The 7533-nt window shown below is 37.0% G+C and overlaps 1 long non-coding RNA gene across 20 annotated transcripts; it reads left to right on the plus strand.

The window, feature by feature from the left end:
* Positions 1–916: 916 nt before the first annotated feature.
* LOC148727941 (uncharacterized) lies at positions 917–7533 on the plus strand. Of its 20 annotated transcripts, XR_016002483.1 has the most exons (7): positions 1513–1935; positions 2799–2890; positions 5255–5300; positions 5521–5560; positions 5659–5701; positions 6514–6562; positions 7140–7533. It is a non-coding gene; the product is annotated as an uncharacterized LOC148727941 (long non-coding RNA). The 20 variants fall into 20 exon arrangements; XR_016002495.1 differs by lacking the exon at positions 1513–1935 and adding an exon at positions 919–933 and having other exon boundaries at positions 2799–2837; positions 5521–5701; XR_016002501.1 differs by lacking the exon at positions 5521–5560 and having other exon boundaries at positions 1522–1935.

Here is a 7533-nt window from a genome sequence, read left to right on the forward strand (position 1 = left end):
AATTTGATATTAAGTCATGGAAAACATTATAAGTGAAAGAAAGAGTAGAAAATAATTTGGAAGATTGTCAATTAAGGGCTGCTAAGGCAAAATCACCTGCTAGTAACGTGTAGATTTCTTAAAGATCATTTGACAGGTCACATTTGAAACCACTTTTTTGTTCCATATTTAGATGCAGAAATTAAATAGTCTTTGTCCTTTGTAATCGTTAATTACTAATTATAGTTCAGAGGAGCTTTCGAGTCGTTTTGTCTTACAGGCAAGGTCAGAGAGACCTTTTGAGTGAGCGTGTGCCATTTGGTCAAGTGACATTTTCGCCTAATGAGGTGTTTGAATCAAGGAAGATATCTCATTGTTGGGGTCTTACCGACATATGTGTCACTTTTCATTCCGGGTAGATAACAGAATTATCCCAGACACTTTTTCGTAATCCTGGAATAAATGACATGTTTATCATTTCTCATAAATGAAATATCGACACGCAACCCAGAAAATACAAGAAGAAACAACAAACGAGAGGACGTGTCCATTAAAAACAAAATTAAGGAAAAGAGGGAGAAGTTGGCACGCATTTCTCTTTCGGTGATATGAAGTTATTTAGAGAAATTTCGAGTACACTATATATTCTACTTTTCCTGTACAGCCATTTAGTTATTACAGCCATTTAGAGTATGTAAGACTATACCGTAATTTCAACTTTTCCTGTTTAATGATCGGAGAGAAGGAAAGAGCCAAGGGTTCACAGGAAAGAAAGGAGTGTGCAGGAATGTTCGTTTTTAGGGAAATGACGGCGCTTAGCGCGCGTCATTGGTGTTTTGATAGGATTAAAACACTTCATTTATTCCAATCCACGTGACGAGGAGCAGGAACGAGAGCTTTCTAGGTAAATCAATAAAGGGGGCAAGATTCTAAAGAAACTGTGGTGTTGCGTCGGTGAGTGACAAGGTGATTTGGGTTTTATCAACTGGGTTGATAATGTGGTTTCGCCACCGTAAAGAGTTTCAAAGCTGACGTTTCGAGCGTTAGCGGTTAGCCCTTCATCGCTAAAAGTAACTGAGTTCGCTATGGTCATAGGTCATGCATGTGACTTTCATTCCCTGGAGATGTGGTTGAAAAAAATGTCTGAGACCTGCAGTACATCGGTGGTCAAGGCCTCAAAATCATGCTTACAGATACATTTTTTAAACCAAACATTGGCATCAAAATAGACCCGAAACTTAAATCAGTAATGAGTCTTGATGCCGTAATTTTTTTTCCTAACCTGGCTTTTAAGGTGATTGTTTTTCCTTCTCTCGATCTCCAAACAAACACGATGCTTTATTTTCTTACGTAATTAAGTGCTTAGGGTTTGAATGAGAACTTTTGAGACCGAGGATGTCGTCGAAGAACTTACATTTAATTTATTAACTTGTGAACTTTGAACTCACGACCATGAGGGACTGGAACAAGGTAAACAATACCCTCTGATCCATGCCCCGCCTCTCCTTTACCTCTGTAGCGTTGCAGTTGTGTCTTCCGTTACAGTTATGTCTTCACAACTAATAACCAATAGAATGTGGTTTTCTTTCTTCCAATCAAAAGGCGTTGTGAACGTGTCTCTTGCTTGTCACTTCCCAACTAGGGGAGGGATGCAATGCAAAAAATATTAATTGAAAGAAGATCGTTAAGATTTCCGCGCTCGAAGGTTAAAAATTTCCACGGGATATCCTTGTTTCATGAGCTATCCTTGGTGTCGTTTGGGACAGTTCGGATCGGTGAAAGATTAAGATTCTGGTTGCGTTTTTAAGCGCGAATTATTGGCGAAATTTTCTTCGATACGTTGGAAAGCTTGGGAAGACGAGAATTTGACGTTGCCTCGTGGCTTCGATTCCCTTATTAGTTTGGAGTGCGTTGGTGATCGAAATTGTGCTTTTCTGTCGGAACTAGTACGGTAAGGTAAGGTTTCGGTTGCACTTCAGGCTAGTATTTTTGTTAAATTTAAATATTACAACCATTCTTCAAAGATCGCGTTCAAGTTTCGGGCTAAATACTTTCAGATGTATACCGATAAAGCGTCCGAGTAACTACTAACCTGGATTCATTGAATCCTTCTGTGTCGAGGGATGATTTTTTTTTTATTATTTTGTCTGGGACATGCAAAACTAGATGATACGTAATTAAAAAACGAGACAGATCTCTGTGTTTCAAAGACCGAAAATTTGTGATTTTCTTCCTGCCTCATTATAATTTTTATTATGTTACATGTAGCAATCTCATAGTGTCTACATTGATGGTTATTATGGATACAATTGAAGACATGTATTCATTGTAATTGTATGGGACTACGCAAAAATTCAACCTCTGGTATGGTTGATGTCAGACATATATCCTGGAAAGTTAACTCACAAACTGTTGACACGTAATGATAAAGATCTGGTATCTTTTATAAAGGATAGGGTGCTCTCTCCCATGCTCTCCAGCAAGAAACAGTTGGGTTACAATGCATTAAATCATTCTCTTTGCTCGCCCAGAAGAGGCCAGATTTGCAGCAAAATTACTCTTCACTTAATAACATGCTTTTTCATTGAAATCAGTGGTTGATGTATGCCACTTTATTTCTGTTACAATTGAATACTTAATTCAGTATTGCTTATTATTAGCAATTATTGCTCCTACGTGTGTTAGCAAGAACTTGGTCTTGTTGGCTTTCATTGTGAGCCTTTGGTGATCTATATATTAGTGGAGACACTTGCTGCAACTATCTTTGCAATTAAAGAAAATACTAATCTTTTCACCCTTACTTAATTTCATACATGCAGGCATGGATGACAACCAGCAGCAAAAGTGCCAATGAGGTGGTAAGCTCTATTGTAAACATTTTCTTGGAAAATTATGCACTAGTTATAAAAAGGTAAATGTTGTGATTATTTTTTGTCTTTGGTGTAAGCATAATTTTCCTTTGGTTTTGTTAATGGTATGAATGAAAATGTATTTTGTGTAAAGAAAGATAAAATGTAGCTCCAAGGGTGTAAGTTATGATGAGATGATGTGTCACCATCAATTTGGCCTCTATTAAAAGTAAAAGTTTAAACTAAGGATGAAACTGAACCACAGCATACCTATACTAAACCCTCATTTTAATTGTATCAATATTATTATTTTTCTAATGTTCACCCAATAGATTCAATCCACTGACAGACAAAGATGGCACCTGTACATTTTACCATTACTCTTACATGTAGGCTAAGGCACATGTAGAAAGCAATATTTCACAAAACAACAAGATATGCAAGGTTTAAATTTTTCAGACGTTTACTGCTTGTTTTTATGACTGGTTCCAGGATTTTCTTGCACAAAGAGTTCTGGTTGAGTGTAGCAGTCGCCATATTTTTCAGTATGATGGTTTCATAGTAACTGTTGTATGAAGTAATGTACCCTTCTCCAATATTAATTTTGCAAACTTGTCATTGACAAAGAGCTAGTTCATGATTAGACACTGATCATTTCGTTGATTGCCATGCTTTACATTTATCGTTGAAGTATTACCATATTTATCTGTGTATAAATCGACTCTTTATGACGGAAAAATTAGCCCAAAAATCACCCTCGTCTTTTACACGGATCACAGATAAAGACCTGACCCAAGCAATGCAAGGAATTAGCATATCCAATTGCCTGAAGTCCATTAGGAAAACCAGGTTCACAAAACCAGTTCTAATTGTGTTCAAGTTTTGTCAGTTTTCAGTGCGTTCTTCATTGATGAAAAAGTTTGAAATAATAAATTTTATGTGGCTTAAACAGAAACCTAGTGGGGCTGATTTCTATTGTATCTTCTGATCTGTAGAGCAGACAATTTTCCTTACAGCTTCGGTGCTGAATTCTCATTTTCAGCGAATGATTAGAAACTTAGTGACCTAGCAAATGCTGTTTTCTTGTGCAGTCTTGTTTGTTACGTGCGTGGACCATCTATGTTAAATATTGTGTAGTTTCCAAGGTGGACCTGTTTTCATCAAGCGATCCTTCAAAGCTCTTCGGTGTTCCTTCAGTCTACTAAATCTCCTTTCAAAAGGTTATTTAAATGCATGAAGATTTCATTTTCAAAATGATTTACAAAAGATGGTGAATTACTTCTCCAGTAAATCGAAGTGGTTGTATATGCTTAAATCATGAATCGTGGGGATGTAAACAAGTGCTACTAAACTTCACAGCACATGGTTACATTTTGCTCTGGTTTTTTTTTTAATTCACTGTGTTTTCAATACATTCTCGGAAATAAGAGATCAACCATATGGGAAATTTCTGTCAGTCTGAATTTTTCTCTACTAGAAATAATGAAAAATCTGATTTTCAACCTTGAAAATGGGGGTCAACTTATACATGGATAAATATGGTAATTAACTCATTCACCATCAGTAATCGCATTAAAGATTCTGTGTTAGAAATCACAGCACCATATCCCAAAATTTAATGTTGTCGTCAGCACAATTTCATTTTTTGAGCAAGGCAAAGCTAAAATCAATCAAGGGCCACACAGACATCACAGAGACAACATTGCTATGTATAATGTTTATGTAGTCAGATAGGTAAAAGCTACTCTATTCGTTAATTCAATGTCACTACTCTCCCTCGTAGTAAAGTAAGTAAAGTCTGTTTAGGAGCCTAGTGGCCCATTAGGCCAGAGCTTAACTCGGGTTTCTGTAGCATGAAGCGACTAGGACTATTTCTACTCTCCCCTGGATGGGATGCTAGTCCATTGCAGGGTTACCCCCAGCATTGAATTGCCAGTACCCATTTATACACCTGGGGGGAGAGAGGCACTGTGAGAGTAAAGTGTCTTGCCTAAGAACACAACACAATGTCCTGGCCGGGGCTCGAACCCGGACCACTTGATACGGAGTCAAGCGCACTAACCATGAGGCCACCTTGCCTCCACATACTCTCCCTCAGTAGCTATACTTTTTAGCCAACCTGGGAAATAGTAACCAAAAATGGACCCTTTTGGACATTCAAACTTTTAAATTTCAAGGGGAAGGTTCCCCAGACTTTGCCATCCAAGTGGGAATAAATGGCTGCCACACTGTCATTTTGGTCCCTTCTAGCTGCTCAAATGTTGTCCCTCCTTTCCACAATCTTACCAAAGCCTCCATATGTGTAGTAATAAAAACATTGAAGTGAAGAGTGCTATCTCAGCAAGAGATGATGATCATGCACACTTTTAATAGAGTCATCCTAGCAGATGTTTGGCGAGGTATAGCATTCTTTGCTCAAAATCTAGTTTACATAGACCTGGGAAAAAAGAATGGGGTTTAGCAGTCATTCAGGTCAGTTAATTGCTCCAAGCTTTAATTTTATACCACTGCTCATTTGGTTATCTTTCTTGCCAATACTCTTTCTGGTTATTTGGGTTTTCTTGGAAACTCAGGCTCTTGCCATTGAGAAGAAGCATGATATGTGTTTACAAATTAAAAGCAAAGAAAAGTGTAAAAACTTTGGAGAGTAACAGGATGGTATCAAAGACTGGTATAATTTTTTTTTTTGCAGGGGGGTACTTTTTTCTTTTTGGATCAGAGTTTTAGCCTAAGCATGTCTAAGTTTCTACACTTGTTGTTTAGTCTAGTGATTTCTTACTTTAAGAAGTAACTAAAGGTAAAATTTTTTGAAATTTTTTTTTTATTACAGCCAATTGAGTCTGTAAATGGAAAGTAAACACAAAATAATGATGGTAAGGAACAAATTGCTTGCACTATAAATTATTGAAAGTAGTCTGCACTCACCATATTTGTTATTTTTAATTGACATGCTTTGCACAGGTGTTGTGTAATAAGTGTGAATAATGAATAAGACTGTGCAGCGAATTAGCTCGTGCTGCAGCATCCCATATCCAATAAATTCAATAGAAGAGCCTTTGGTCCTTTCATGCCTTATTGGATCTTGACATGTCCTTAAAAGAAAAGTTGCTTGAGACATAATTTTAGCGTAAACATTTATGAAGCTTTCTTCTGATATATAGTTTGCTAAGATTTTAGTGAAACTACTGTAGTGTGCAAACAATTTTTTTCCCGAAGGACACCCGCAAAAGTGGGAAGTAACCTTGAGCTTGTCGCATGTGCTTAAAGGATCCCTTCCAACCACAATACATTGTGCGCACGATATGTGAAATCCGCCATTTTCTCTGCCATCCGGTATTGGACAAGTCGTGAAGTGGAAAGAAATCCTCGTTCATCCGAGTACATTTGCCTCACTGAGGTCTTGAATTTCCTCAATCGCGTTCCAAATTTATTGTTCTTTCTATTTGACTAGGCATCAAAACAATAATAGAGGCGCGCAGGGTATTGTGGTTGGAAGGGATCCTTTAAGTCGTATCATTTAAATCTGCCCTAAAAACGAAAAATTTACATTACTTTTATATATTGAAGTGAATGCTTTGATACACAGTGGCTTTAGCCTCTGCATATCCTCTTATGTTTTTCCCTGAATACCTGGGAGCCGAGCAAACTGGTAACCACCCATATTCTCTCGTTCTCTTTAAAATAGGATTGTTGATCAATTTTTTTGTGAGTGGCTCAAGATGGAGGACCACGTGGTGAGATAAACTAATTACTTCTCTGCCATCCTGAGAGGGTTTCTTATACTTTCAAAATAGAACAGAATTTTGGCTAACCTAACAACTCAACAGGAAATCATCCCTTTTAAATTGAATGTTCTAAGGGAGTTCTTGAAGTTACTTTGAGGTTTATTGCCTATCATGAAATAAAACCAGTGAACAAGGCTGTTATAAATTACACACAACTTCAGATGAAGGTGTCTGGCATAGTGAAGTACTCATGCATTTCATCCCTGGGAAGCAATCAAACTACTGTTTTCTCACTTATAACATTACTTAAAAATTAATAATCAGTGACTTAGGTGTCAGGCATATCAAAGAGTATTGGCACGGAAAGAGGTACTCTCCCTAATGGTTCATGTGCGCATTCTAGGGTGAACGTTATTGTATCTCTAGTATGAACATTGGTGGTGATATTTTTGACAAAGGCCATCACTGGACGGCCATGTTTACGGATTTTGAAGGAAGTATTAAACCACAGAGGCTCAGGGCTAAACAGCTTTGTAAAATGTCGTATATTGATAGTACTAAGTGATACATTTCTTATGTTTTGAAGAGCATGTGATTAACATGGACTGGCTGGAACAAAAAATAGTTATGGAAGAGCAGCTGGAAAGAGGAAGAGAAGAACAAAGAAAAAGGGAGGAGAAAACGAAAAGAGAGAAACAAAGAAAGGGAGACGATAATTTTTCCGACACATACCTATACTTAAGTTATCCCTTTTAAAATTTTCAACTTATATATCTATGTCACACAGTAATTCCTCTTTTTTTCAAATATGTGAAATCATAATATCTCGGAAAACTACTCTATCAGGGATATAAATTTAATGTATATTGTTCCCTTTTTTATTTTTAAGTGAGCTTAATGATCTTGTTTATAATAGGACAGCCATATTAGTACGTCAATGTCATCGGAAGACATTAAATATTTGGAAGAGAAACTTAAAA

The sequence above is a fragment of the Stylophora pistillata genome, chromosome 6 (genome assembly GCF_964205215.1).
Source record: "Stylophora pistillata chromosome 6, jaStyPist1.2, whole genome shotgun sequence".
Classification (NCBI taxonomy): Eukaryota; Metazoa; Cnidaria; class Anthozoa; order Scleractinia; family Pocilloporidae; genus Stylophora; species Stylophora pistillata.